Source organism: Chinchilla lanigera, unplaced genomic scaffold (genome assembly GCF_000276665.1).
Source record: "Chinchilla lanigera isolate Chin_1 unplaced genomic scaffold, ChiLan1.0 scaffold00152, whole genome shotgun sequence".
Taxonomy (NCBI): Eukaryota; Metazoa; Chordata; class Mammalia; order Rodentia; family Chinchillidae; genus Chinchilla; species Chinchilla lanigera.
In genome coordinates, this window is record NW_004955553.1 from 766874 (window position 1) to 779878 (window position 13005).

The window sequence follows — 13005 nt, forward strand, 5'->3', positions numbered from 1 at the left end:
AGAGAGAGAGAGAGAGAGAGAGAGAGAGAGAGAGAGAGAGATCAGCAGATGCATCATGGCCTTTTTCGCCCTAACCTAGGAAGTCCTTTAGCAACACTTTTGCTATATTCTACTCACTGGGGTTGTTACCAGGGCCTGGCCAGTTTCAAGGAAAGGGACGTGGATTCCATCTCTGAAAATGGGCACGGTGAGCTTCTGAGAGAACATGGGGAATAGAAATAGTACTGTGGTCACGTGAGAAAAACACAGTCTGCCACGTGTGACAACCTGTTCTTCAGGAAGTCTAGGAGTCTCTCTCCCACTTGTAGGCTATTTTTGTGTCTATTGCTACTATTTCCCTGTATAACTGCCGTTATTATCTATGTTCTAAATCTTGCTCCTTGAAGGTGGCTCTTGTATTTCTCTTATCTTTGTGCTGGCATATAGTTAGTACGCATTAAATATTTCCAGATCGGTGGCTAAGTGAGAGGTTGTGTGATGCACCTACACACAGCAGGCGCGCTCCTAGAGCAGGCTGGGCAATTCTTAGAATTTGCATGGTACAGGTAAGGATGGCCAGAAGCTCCAGCCAAAGCTGTCTCTCCTCCGAGAGACAGGGTGCGTGTACATCCCTGCCCCAACATTTAGGACAGCCTTCCTCATACAGGTGTGCATACCTGCCTGCAGGTATGCACAGGTATAGTGCCTCTCTCCAGAACCCTCTGTTTTTCCCCAGTACCACATGTATCTTCTTGCTCCTTTTTTTTTCAGTACTGGGGGTTGGACCCAGGGCCTTTGCAATGAGCTGTATCTCAGCCCTTTTTTTTAAAAATTGTTTTTAAATTTTAAGACAAGCTTTCTGTAAGTTCCTAAGTTGCCTAGGCTGGGCTCAAACTTGCAGTCCTCCTGCTTGAGCCTCTCAGCGTGCTGGGATTACAGCTATGCACCACTGCACCCAGGTTGCTTCTCTACAAATCTCCAGCAGTGGAATAAAAAGGGGCTGTCGGGAGAGGGGAGAGTTCCTTGCAGCAAGGCTGGGAGGGCAGGTGGGGTACAGAAGTGAGAGACAGAGAAGCTGCCCCTTCCTCTCTGCCTCCCATCCCCTTTACCCATCAGCCCTCTGGAGCCACGGAGGGCAGAAATATCCTTTCTCATTTTCCAGCACCGCTCCCTAGCTGCCTGGCCCGGATTGCTGGGCCCCTGGAACAATTGTTTGCCAAAGCGTTCATCGGGGCAGCTCCCTCGTGGGCACCCTGCTCTGCCGCCTGACAGGCTGTGTATGAGGGGACAGGCCTGAATGACTGTAATATGAACCATGAAAGTGGATATTAAAGGCTTTATTACAGGGTGAGGACTGCTAATTGCAATGTTCCTTTCAGGAAGCTGGAGCTGATGAGCTTAAGCAGCGGCACCCAATTATTATGACTCTGTCAGCGCAGAGCCGGGGAGCGGCGGGGGAGCGGGAGCAGGCAAGCTGAAGGCACAATTACCTGAACTTTATCCAAGGCACACACGGCCAATGTGGAATTTTAAAGGGAGATTGGTTCTGCACCAAGCTTCCGCCCTGTCACGGCCATGTTGTGGTTGATTACTGATCCCAAGACCTTCCCGCCCTCCACCCAGGCTTCGTGTGGAGGAAGTGTACTGGTGTACATCATCTAACGCTCGAGCCTTCCCTGGGCCTCAGTGGAGACACAGCCGCTGTGCTGAGGTCAGAGGTTATGCAGGGCACCCTGGGCTCAGGATGCCCAGCCTCTCATTTTGCAATTGAGAAAGCAAGACTCAGAGAGAATGGAATCTGTGCAGGTTACCAGCTAGTGACCAACAAAGCAGGGTAGGATTCATACTATTCATCTGAGCCCAGCTTAGAGCTCTGGTTGCAGGTTCCAAGAGATAAGTCAGAGGCAGGGGAGGCAACCAGAATCTCCTTAAAATTAACCAGCAGGTGTAGGCAGTGGCCACCGCGTTTGTGTGGGACCCAGGCTGTCTTCTGATATGCTCATGGAGGAGGAAAGCACAGTCCTCACCGGGGAGGAAATGTATGACAGCACCATCATCAAACTGCATCGCCGCCATGCTCCAAACACACTTAACGCTTCACAGTCACAAAGTGCTTTCTGACACTCATACATTCTAATGCTGTTGAGCACCCACTGGGTGTCTGGTGCTGGAGATGTGGAAAGCGTAGAGATGTCTCTGCCTGCGAGGAGCTTGGTGGGGAGACACACAGCCGTCTGACAATTACAATACTGCATGGAAAGAACTAGATGGAGGTGTGCACACCATCACCTCCTTTAATTTAATCACATAAATTTAAGTGATTGCACATAAAAAGCTAATGACCAGTACAGATGGCAAAGGCTAGAGCAGTTTCCATATGGGAGAGCTCTCCATTGCCCAGTGGTCACTGATGGGTCACTGAAAGGAAGCTCTGAGGAGTGGGTAGGGGGTCAAAAGGCAACAAAGGGGTGGGAGTGGGGGAGTGGAGAGGTGGGTTTCTTTCTTGCATCCTGCTAGAAAGTCTACATCTTAAATACTGACTCCTCTTTGTCCCTATCCAATATTGTTCAGATTGTCCATATCATGGTGAAGATGTAATGAACATACTGGCCTGTATCCATTGGATTAGGATGCCCCAGAACAATGACAAGGACCCAAAGACAGCAAGTCTTTTTCTTCTTCAAGTGGGGCATTTTAACATTCAGACTGTTATAAGTGCAGAGGAAGAGGCAAACTATGGAAACTCCACCCCGATCCTGGACTTGAGCATGTTCATCACTAACTTGTCTCATTAAATCTCCTCAGCCAAGGCACCTGGTCCAAAAAGGTCTCATCCACCACAGGATGCCCACACCATGGACTGAGATGCAGGAAATCAGGGAGCTGCAGATATGGGAAAGGATAGAATCAAGGGCTCTCCTTTAGATCTGTGAAGTTTGAGATGTCTGCTAGATAATCACATGGAGACAGATGGATTTGGATAAACAATGGGCTTTTAAGAATAAAGCTCTCAAAACCATTAGCATACAAGTGTTTGGGCACACATACTTTCACTTCTCTTGGGTAAATATATGGAAGTAGAATTTTTGGACTATATTAATATGTAACTGAATAGTTCATGGTTATCTTGATAAGAAACTTTCTTTTGCCCTGACATATGAATTCACAAATAATCTATAGCATCAGGGAAAGACACATTCAAGCCACAATGAATTGAGACCCTATGTATATATTAGAAAGGCTAAAATTAAAAAGCCTACTGTACCAGTAAGAATTGGTGAGCACATGGAGCACCTGGAACTCTTCTGTCCTGGAGCCTAGGAACAGTGTGTGGGTTGGCATTTGTCTTAGTTACTTTTCTCTTGTTGCTGAGACAAAATACCCAATACCAAAGTTAAAGAGGGAAAGGTTTATTTAGCTCACAATTTGTAGAGATTTCAGTCCATAATTGGCAGGTTCCATGGCAGAGTGGCTTCACAGAGAATAGTTCATGGCAGGCAGAAGACAGCAAAAGCACACAAGGAAGAGAGAGACAAGACTCTTTCTGTCCCTTATACTGTATGCAGGCTACCCACCCTAGGTGCATGTAGCACACATACCTTCAATGCTAGCCAGAACTGTGCCAACCCAATCAGTGGACTGATTTACTAACCACACACCCTTAATCTCAGCATCACACACTCTAGATTCAGCCACCTCTGAAAAGCCCTATGACTGCATAAGATTTTGGGTGTTCATCTAGACACTAACCATAACACCGTTGGAATAATTTGAGGGTCCTTGTCATGTAGATGATGGATGGTATATAAGATCATGAGAAAACTTAGAATAGGATAAGTAGATAGATAGATAGAGACAGAGATAGATAAATGAATCAGATATAGGTTGTACTCCGGTGGGAGCAGGTGCCAGCCAAAGAGAAAAGGTTTGGAGGAAATACAGCAGAATGTGGTGCCCAGATTAAGAGAGAGATGGTTGAGGAGAGAATGATGCTCAAGGTAGGCAACTGCAGAAAGGCCAGGTAAAATAAGATTGAAACAATGGCTGCTCAATTTTCCAGTGTGGAGGACCCTAGGAGCCTGTCTTGGATGACAGTTCTAAAAACAAGCAGGAATCTGTTAAGGAGCAAAGCATCCTTTGTGGTATTAATTTTATGTGCACTTATTTACATTTATGCAGTTAAATTAAAGGTGGTGTACGGGTGTCCACACCTCTATCTAGTACTCTCTGCACTGTATTATAATCGTTGCTTGTCTTTTGTCTCTTACACTGAGCTGTGAGTTCTTGCAGACAGAAACAAAATCTTTCACCTTCTTATCCCCAGTGTAAGTTGAAATGGATCATAGTCATATAACACTTCTAAAAGGAGAAAGTGTATGGAGAAGAAAGTTTTGTGACCCGAGGATCGGCATAGATTTCTTAAAACACAAAAAGTATGGAAAAAAGAATAAGCCATGTTTCACAGAAATGTGAAAATTCTGCTCTCCCAAAATACTATTAAGAAAATGAAGCAGTAAGCTACAGAGAAAAAATATTCACAGCATATATATATTTGACAAAGGACTTGTATCCAGAATATATAAAGAAGCTTATAACTCAATAATAAGACAAAAAACTCAATAGGGAAGAAAGATTCAAACAGGCTCAGCTCCAAAGAGAGAAGTACATGAAAAGATGTTCCACACCACTAGTCACCAGGTGTCTCAGTCCATCTGGGCAGCGCTCAGAGTGACTGATACACAGCAGAAATGTATTTCTCACAGTTCTGCACATAGGAAAGGCCAAGATCAAAGCACTAGCGGATCTAGTATGTACTGAGGGTTTACTTTCTGGCTGTGTGATGACCATCTGCTTGTTGAGTGCACATGTGACAAAGGTACAAGCAGACAAAGGTGCAAGGGACTTCTCTGAGGTCTTTTACCTGAGGGTGCTAATCTCCTTCGTGAGAGGACTGTCCTCACGATCTAAGCATGACCTAAGCATGATCTAAACTCTGCCTCCTAAAACCATCACCTTGGTGATAAAGATTCAACACACGATTTCACAAATATTCCACCTGTAGCATTAGGGAAAGTCACATTAGAAGCACAGTGAGTCAGCACTCCATGTACCTATTAGAATGTCTAAAATTAAAAACTCACCATGCCAAGAACTGGTGAGTTCATGGAACTCTTCTGTAGCAAAGGTGGCAAAGCAGAGTGGAGCTCTGTCACCTTGGAGACAATCTGGCAGGGTCTTGTAAAGATAAACGTGTGCTCAATAAATGACCCAATAATTTCACTTCTGCACATTTACCCAAGGAAAGTGAAAATGTGTGTCCAAAGTCTTGTAGGCTGACATTCATACAAGTTTTATTCTTTAAAGCCCCAAATGAGAAGGCCCTAATGTCCACCAAGAGGAGAGCAAGTATGTGACAGCCTATCCATACAAGGAAACTCTACTCAGGAACAAATGAGGGTCAGTTATGAATATCTACAACAATTCCTAGAACCTGAAATCCATGCTGAGTGAAAGGCCCCAGATACCAAAAAGTACCTATAGGATGATGCTATTTATGAGAAATTCTATACAAGGTAAAAACAGCCATGGCGACAGAAAGTAGATTGTCTTAGTCTTTTGCCTTGTTGCAAGGACAAAATACCCAACACCCACAACTTCAGGGGATGCGGTTTTTTGGCTAAAGTTTCCGAAGTTTCAGTCCTTGACTGGTTGACAGCATGGTAGAAGGGCCTTGGCCACAGGAAGCTTCTCATCTCATGGCAAACAGGAAGCAGAGAGAGAAAGGAGGAGCTGTAGAGGGAAGCACATCCTTCCAGGTAGCACCCCAGTGACCCACCTCTTCTGACCAACCCAGCCTCTCAAAACCAACCCAGCAGTAGTGGGGGGGGGGCAGCCAGATATAAACTATAAAACAGATGAAAGTTTTTCTGGGTGGTAGGAATGGGGTTGGCTGTCAGCAGTCAAGAAGGAACTTATGTGGTTCTGCATCTGTATTGTTTATGTGATACAAGGATGTGTGTATTCGTCAAAACTGATCCAACAAACCAGGTGTGGTGGCACAGTCTTGGAATCCAAGCACTTGGGAGGCTGAGGCAGGAAGATCGCAAATTTAGCCTGGTGTGGGAAACTTAGTAAGATCGTGTCTCAAAATAAAAAAAAACTATAAAAAGGGCTGAGAATGTAGCTCAGTGAAAAGGCCCTGGTGAAAACAAAAGCAGCAAATTGATCCAATAACAAATTTTGTTGTATGCAAATTACATCTCAATAAAGTTATTTTTGAAAGAAAAGTAAATGAGACATCCCTCAGTACAATACCATATGCTTTCCCTATATATACAGAAATCATCCTCAAAGAAGCACGCCAAAATGACTGAATTCTTTACCTTAGGGTAGAAGGAGGGTAGAGAACTCACAGTATGATAAGTGGCCAAAGGGATGTTAGCCTTAACTACAATTCTTTAATGTTCCACAAGGATACTGTGTTTACATATTACCTTAGATTTTCAGAGTGAATGGCCAATACTCACAGAGCGGTTGCACTATCAGACCTCCACGAAATGCTTTTTACCTGTTCAGACCAGCCATTTCCTTCAATTATTTATTGAGCATCTAGATTTCCAGCAATACAAGATGAGGTAAGATTCCTCCTTCTTCTGTTCTGACTCTTCTCTCAGCTTGCTCTAAAGCAGCCAGACAGTTGAGTCCAGTGCCCCTCGTCTCCTGGCTAGGGGACCAATTTACTCAAATGTTTAAGCTTCACTTTTTCTGAATCATAATAGCACCTGCCACATAGGGTTCCTGAGGGAGTCCACAAGGAAACAGGCAAAGAACTTGGCAGAGGGCGTAATAAATAGGAGCTGAATTAGTATTTCATTATTATTACTGCATGTTATTGATTTGGAGACACAGTTTTTTCATATTTTACTATTTCTGCAATTGGACACATTTTGCAATCAATGTCATTATTTATTTGGCAGTTTTCTCTTCCTGGATACATAAAATAATGAATGGTGCACCTTCCAATTGGTGGTGTCTTAGTTTGTGTGAAATATGGCAACAGCATCTCTCTCTCGGCTTGCCTGGGAATCGCTGTTGATAGTTAACCAACATTAGAAGCAGAGAGAAAGCTGGTCCTCCTAGCAGCCTAGGTAGAAAGGGGAAAGGTGGGGACGATTTCATTGAGCCATTGCTCCCACTATCCCAACAATGAAATGCTCCACTGGGCACAGCTGTGACTTGAAGGAAGGCTCAGGATCCTGCGGCCTCTTGGGTACCACTCTGTCCACTTCCTCCCTGCATGGCCGAGGGTGGTTCCTTGCTCCTCCACCAGGTTCCCTCCATCCACCACTTGAGAGTCCCTCCCTTGCCCTTTGTGTGCCATGGCAGTTGCAGGTATCCCGGGCTGGTCTCTTATGTCTTGCCCTCGCTCTCCATGCCACAGAATTCTCCGGAGTTCCACATGGGCCCTTAACCTATTGGACTTTCTGGTGTATCAGATGTTTCCTGTTGGCAACCACTGACGGAATCACGCCACAGAAGGAGACTGCTTCAGCAAGCCTAGAGTTGATGGGAAAGGTAGAACACCAGTAAGCAGGTGAACAGGGACCCAGGAGGGCAGGTGATGGAACAAAATGGCCAGGGAGCTGCGCTGGCCCTGCCGCCACTCAGGCCCCAGCTGCAGAACTCTGAACCATCGCTGCCGTGTCCTCAGAGCCCTTTTGCCCTGTGGGCCCCAAGGGCAAGATCTCAAAGTCCCAATCAGGGGATTGAATTGCATGACCCAGCCGCTGCCTTCGCCTGCTTCCCAAGTGGGAAGTGGAATTGTCAGTCCCTTGAAGCAGCTCCCTCTCCTGCTGCACTGTGAGTATCACAACTTCTATATCCTGCCGCTTAAGGGAGTAAAGAGGGACTTGGACGGCTGACTGACAGCTGTTCTCTGCATTTGCAGGTAGAAATGCTCAGGTTTTCAACACTCAGATATGTGTCCTGTTTGCTGTCTGACTGAAATGCAGGGAAACAGACGCTTCTTAGATCAGTGGGCCAAGGGGCAAGCCTGACAGAAATTAGTCCTGTGTGCCTGCCACTATCCTTAAAAAGTAAGAATAGTAGCCAGGTGTGGTGTTGAATGCCTGTAATCTCAACACTCTGGGAGGCTAAGGCAGAACTGTGAATTCAAGCCCATCCAGGGCTGTTTAGTGATTTAAGGAAACCCTGTGTCAAAATAAAAAACACACAAAGGGCTGGGGATGTAGTTCAGTGCAAAGGCCTTCCCAGTACTAGAAAGAAAGAAAGAAAGAAAGAAAGAAAGAAAGAAAGAAAGAAAGACAGAAAGAAAGAAAAAGACGAAGACAGAGGGAAAGAGAAAAAGAAAAAGAGAAAGAAACAATAGCATTTTATTAGAATAGATACAAAATAATTTTTCTCAAATTATGTATTGCTGCATGATCATAATGATACTAAAACAATCTCAAAGAAGTAAAGGCCTTTTGTACTTTCTTAATGAATGCTTCATTTTCCAATCATAGCTAAAGCTAATGGTTCTCAACCCAGGACTGTTAGAAATATAAAGTCTTGGGTTCCTCCCCAAACCCCCTGGCTCAGACCCTCGGGAGGCACAGTTTGTTCCACAGCCCTCCAGGTGGATTTGAGCTGTCGGAAGCCTGAGGAATGCTGGTTCAGTCTTAACCTTCACTCCACAGGAGAGCCAGCTGGGAGATTTCAAAACCAGACGAACCAATTAAATCCACCTGGCGAGGGAAGGCCCTTTTAAAATAAAGCTTCCTAGGTGACTCCAACATGCCGTTGGGGTTAAGAGGCATGGATATAACTCGCGACTGTAACTCCTGTGAGCCTCTTAGCTCCTTTTGAGAGGAAATTGTCCTCTGTGCTACCTTGAGAGTTTTGCAGCTGTCATTTCCCTTCTAAACTGATCCATCTTAACAAAGGAAATGCCAACCCTTCCTCTGAAGCTAGGTGGTCTTCATCTGGGGACAACTGCAGCTGTCATCAACAGCCAGGGACACCACATGTCTTCTTTGAAGGGCAGAATTCTGGGCAGGCAGATCTACATGGCCCAGTTTGATGCCACCCTCCAAATTGGGGGAAGCAGACCAATCAAACGTTGCTAGAGTTGAAAGGAGCTGTCACTGTTACGTTGGAACTTCCCCCATCTCTCCATCAGGTTCTTCCTTTCATCTTGGCTTCTTTCTTTATTAATGCAAGTGAACTTTGTGCACCCACATGCTGATGAATTTGAAGGCACAATTTTACTTCTTATCGGTGAAGACCCAGGAGAGACCCCCATCCCTGGTCTTCCTGCTGGGGCTAGCTTTAGCCAGTCTGGGTGAATGGATCAAAGTGCTTACAGTGAGTATAGTATACAGAGTAGGGTTTTTGCAGCAAGGGGATTTCATAGGCAGAATGTGGGTCAGATGGGTGTCAGTCCTCCCTGCATCATTCATATGCAACTTCGGACAACTTGATTAATCTCACTGAATTTGCATTTTCTCAGCTCTAAAGTGGGAACAATAATGTTGCCTAGCAATTTGGATTGACGGAGGAATACATGAGGTTTCACATACCAGCATCTAATCTTCTACATGGTGGGACACTTAAGAAATTACTTCTCTTTATCCAAATAGTCATAATCATTTTTTTCTGTTATGTTCTCAAATGTGAATTGATGTCCAAGTGTTTCAGAAGACAGAATGTCTCAGCTGCACAATGTCCTATGTAATTAAAAACTCAATAAAGGCTCTTCTCTCTGCAAATCAGGGTTTCTGAGGTCATTCTGCCCCATGTGCTGCTTTAAACATCCCTCTTTCTTCATGTAGCATGTGGGGCAGTGTTTTCTTCTGTAGCAGTGACCCCTAACTTTTTGGCACCAGGAACTAGTTTCTTGGGAGATAGTCTTTCCACACACTGGTTTGGGGTGGTGGTTTTAGGATTAGATTCTCATCAGGAGTGTGAAACCTAGTTCCTTCGCATGCGCAGTTCACGGGAGGATTTGTGCTCCTATGAGAATCTGTAGCCACCCCTGATCTGCCAGGAGGCGGAGCTCAGGCAGTAATAAGCTTGCTGCTCTCCTGCTATGCGCCAGGTTCCTAACAGGCCAAACATCAGTGCGTTGGGAACCCCTGTCTTAGAGAGATCCATGTGCTACCAACATCTGGGTCAGCTGAGAATCAGAAACAAACTGAGCTGCTTGGCATTCAGACCCCCAGGCCCATTCCAGACCCTTTGAAATGGGACCTGGGACTCTGATCCATTTGCCCTGACCAGTTCTTAGAATTGATTTTTTTTCTTTTCTGCACTTGAGACTGAACTCGGACCCTTAATACCATGTTATAGCCCCAACACTTTTTATTATTTATTTTGAGACAGAGTCATGTTAAGTCTCTAAATTGCCCAGGCTAGGTTCAAACTTGGATCCTTCCACCTCAGCCTCCCAGTGTGTACTGGGATTACACACTTGCATGACCATGCCTGGCTCCCTGAACTGATTTTTATGTTGAATTTGTGGTTCTTAAAAGTTCTCCCCGGGGGAGGAGTGTGCCCCTACCCTCAGCCTAAACATTGACATGGACTCCATGGCAATTCATCTTCCCCCAGGCCCCAGAATCTAAAGTTACCTGGAACACACCACTTCTAAACAGTGGGAAGGAGCCCATAAAATTGTCTACTCCCTAATACAGAAATACTGAAAAGCTGTTCTGCCTTTTTGAGATTCTTCAATCATCTCCTTTGGGTCTACTTCTCCCTAACCTCTATAAACTTTAGTTCCTCTATTTGCTAGACAGTGATAAACACCAAATTTGGTTCTGGAGAATGATCTTTCATCCTGGCTAGCACACTGAAAGCCCTGAGCAGGCTCACCCAGTTGATCATCCTCCTGGGCACACAGTAGGTGCTTCTGCAAAGCTTGTCCCAATTACCTGCTTGTGGGCATAAGGTGGTATCCATAGATTCTCACTATTCATACTTGGTGCTTGACCTGAAATGAAGAGCTCACCAGCTGCTCTCAAACCTGCGGGTGCACAGTCTGTTTAACAAGAGGTTTAGGATGTGTCTGAGCTTGGTGCTCAGCAGATGACAGAATTTCCTACCTAGTCCCTAAGTGAGAGGGTCGAGGTATGGGCCTCTGTAGGAAGGATTAGTCCATCTAGATCACTTTCAAGAACAGCCCCAAGGTAAGCTTTAAGATCAGCTCCAAAGTGACTTCAACGTCCCCCAGCCTGGGAGTACAACCTGAGAGGAGATATAGAGGTGACCCTAAAACCAAAGAAAGCTCTAATGTCATAGATTTCCATAGTGAGACCATAAACAAGGATAACAATCAATGAGGGTACCCCAGACAACCCCTAGACAGATGTCTTACCATTGCTCGTTTCAAAGACTTGAGAGTGATAATAGAGCTCACTGGAATTTTTCTCATTCCTTCCCACATTTGGGTTGTGGTGAGGCATCGGATCAGCCTGACAGTACCACTGGCAGTGCTGCACATGGTTCCAGCAATGCAGGGTCTGATTCAGTGAAGGTTCGTGAAGGGAAACGACCTACTGACAGGAGACAGGATGTTCCCACAATGCCCCTCAAGTCAGCCCAGCAGCCTCATTAGCATATGGCCACTTCCCATGCCTGACTTGCAGGTGGCTGCCATTCTGTTCCCATTTTAAGCAGAAGAGGCTGTGCCCTTGCTGGGGCTTCACTGAATGAGTCCTGCTGGGCTCAAAGGAAACACTTCATAGAGATCCCTTTCAGATTAACGTGTAAAATTTAATTACGGAGGTCCTGGCTATGGCGATGTTTAAAGCCATTTACTAAGCCTGGGAGCTACAGAGCCCTCCCCCTCCTGCGATGAAGGAGGCGGGGGCTGCCTTTGATCATTAGCTGCTGAGGAAAAATCTCAGTTTGCACATTAAAGTCAGGAAATTATCCTTTCACTTTTCTGGCTAAATGGCCAAAGTATTCGTCTTGTGGAGAAAGAGCAATTCTGAAATGGAAGAGTACAAAGGAACCTCTAGAAGCTATCAGTCCAGGTCTCTACCTCTAAGTGGCCCCAGAGCAAGGCTCAGTCACCAGAGAAAAGCCAGAGGCACATAGCAGGTAAAGTCCCTGTCCCTAAGGAACGCAAAAACGACTAGCGGAACAGATACAAGCCACACGGAATAACTCATTTCTGGAGGAATTTCCGGAGGCCTTCCCAGAAGAGGTGGCACTTCCTTAGGCCGTTGAAGAATGAAAGAGTCATTCTTGCAAATGCAGGAGTGGGTGGGTGTGGGGAAGGGTATTTCAGGCTCACTGTGGGGTTTGTAGGAGCAAAGCCTCTTTCTGCCCACTCTCCTTTCTGGGAGAGTCTCTTGTGGCTCTGTGTGGAGTGACAAAGCAGTCAGGACCCCTTCCCAAGATACGCTAGATTGGAGGCTCCTGGAGGGCTACTGCAGGGTATCTGAAAGGAGACACAGCCCCTGGGAGCTTGGGAGCAGAGCTAGAGGCCTTGATTCCCAGGAGCCGCCCTGGCGTGAGCCCATTCTTGCTTGGGTCTAAAAAACCTCCCTCTTTTACCTCCATACAGAAGTATGATTTTCCACATCACTTTAAATCTCCTAGAATTGAGAGAGTGAGGGAAGACGCGTGGATTTACAGCCTCAAACGAATCTCAAGATGAATAAGAACAATCGCAATTAAAATCAAGTTTCTGAGTGAGCATCTGACCTCTTTCAAGGAGAGAGTGGGCTTGGCCTTGCCTGCAGCCACAGCTGCTCCTTAATGGGGACTTAAATGCTACCCACTCAGAGAGTTGGGAGCAAACATCCGGGGAATGCCACTACCTTTGAAGCTCATTTTGTGCTGCTCTCTCACTGCGGGAGACCAAACACAGTTTTTAATTACTCGCAAAAGCATGAAAAGGTCCTCTTCCCAGACAGGCTCTCTCCACTTCAGTCTTTTCTCTGGGCTCTCTCTGTCGCCTCGGGTGGGGGCAGATGGCAGGCTGTCCCTCTTGTGGCCCTGGTGAGTCTAAAAGGG

The 13005-nt window shown here is 45.8% G+C and overlaps 1 long non-coding RNA gene across 2 annotated transcripts in view; it reads left to right on the forward strand.

The window, feature by feature from the left end:
- Nucleotides 1–2990, forward strand: part of LOC102004861 — a 9286-nt gene extending 6296 nt beyond the window's left edge. For both annotated transcript variants that reach the window (XR_001232281.1, XR_264931.1), the window contains exon 4: nucleotides 2551–2990. This is a non-coding gene — a long non-coding RNA (uncharacterized LOC102004861). The remainder of the gene's footprint in view (nucleotides 1–2550) is intronic.
- Nucleotides 2991–13005: the final 10015 nt, after the last annotated feature.